This window comes from Chrysochloris asiatica, unplaced genomic scaffold (assembly GCF_000296735.1).
Source record: "Chrysochloris asiatica unplaced genomic scaffold, ChrAsi1.0 scaffold02952, whole genome shotgun sequence".
NCBI lineage: Eukaryota > Metazoa > Chordata > Mammalia > Afrosoricida > Chrysochloridae > Chrysochloris > Chrysochloris asiatica.
This window is the reverse complement of record NW_006411470.1, coordinates 4,715-6,180: the sequence shown is the minus strand read 5'-3', so window position 1 is coordinate 6,180 and position 1,466 is coordinate 4,715. Positions and strand designations below refer to the sequence as shown.

At 35.2% G+C, this 1,466-nt stretch overlaps 1 pseudogene; it reads right to left on the bottom strand.

The window, feature by feature from the left end:
* Nucleotides 1-386: 386 nt before the first annotated feature.
* Nucleotides 387-938, bottom strand: LOC102830221 (annotated as a pseudogene).
* Nucleotides 939-1,466: the final 528 nt, after the last annotated feature.

The window sequence follows — 1,466 nt, the reverse complement described above, 5'->3', positions numbered from 1 at the left end:
TACATTTTTTTTTTTTTAAGTCAGTTTCAATTTTATTGCATTAACCTTAATGATAAACAAATTATATAGTTCATATGTTATTAAATTGATTTCAAACATAGGTTTCCAGAGGATAAACACAGGATTTCAAGTCATGTATGATGCAGCCCATTGTCCATTTAAAAATATGCTTCTTTCATCCACACAAAGCATTTAAAGGCCATTTTTTCATTTATACTGCATAAAAGCTAGGTGTAAATGTTGTTGCTAATTTATTTCATTTTCAACTTGGATGATGAATCTGGAGGCACAAAAGTTCATAGTTAAAGATGCAAACAAAAAGCTTCTTTCATTTCTCTGATAGGAAATGGAGGCCTTCATTCGCGTCTCTTGATTCTTATAGCAGATCACTTCTTCTTCTTCCCTTTTCCTTTTTCACTTCCCTCTCCTTGCTGAAGACTTTGGTAACCACCACCTGTTTTTTGTGTCCTTGTTTTTAGTTTAGGTATCATTTCCGCTGCATACAACATTATTGACTTACATGATGGAAACTGTACAACACAGAGGCTGCCATCTTCCTGTTTGAGCTGGACCCGGACTCTGCCTCAGTACTGAACATCACGATTCCATTCTCTAGAGTACATTTCATTTTTCTCAAGAAATGCATTAAGTCCAACTGCTAAACATACATCTTGAATTTCTGTAACGATAGGATTTTCAACAGTCTTATTTATGTGGCTGCACAGCCCCTCCGCGATGGTGTTCTTGTTATTTAAATAAGCAGGGTAGATACAAAAGAACCTGTCTTGGTCAGCAGGAGACCGACTGCGAAGCAGAGCAAGACAGCTTGGATTTGGTAACGAGAAAACTGACAGGACTCTGGTTACATTTTTGTTAAATATTTCATCCTTGGGTGGCTTTTGGAAATGGTATTGCTTTCCTAATTTCCTCTCGAGCATTGTGAATATTAGTCATTATAGAAAAAAATCCAACTGATTTTTTTGTGTTGATCTTGTACCCTGTCAATTTGCTGAATCTTCCAATGAGTTTCAGTAGTTTTTTGCTGAGTCTTTAGGCTGTTCTATGTATAGGATCGTATCATCTGTAAATAGAGAGAGTTTTGCTATCTCTTTTCAAATTTGGATGCCTTTAATTTCACTACCTTGCTTTATAGCTCTGGCTAAGACTTCAAAAACGATATTGGATAGGAGTGGTGATAAAGGGCATCCTTGTCTGGGATCTATTAACAAGGGGAAGCCTTTAAGTTTCTCTCCATTGAAAGTGATGTTGGCTTTTGGTTTTGTATATATGCTCTTAATTATGTTGAGGAATTTCCCTTCATTCCTAGTTTGTTGAGTGCTTTTATCAGGAATGGATGTTGGATTTTGTCAAATGCCTTTTCTGCAACAATCAATACAATCATGTGGTTCTTTTTCTTTTTAATATAGTGAATTACATTGAATGATTTTCTAATATATATATATATA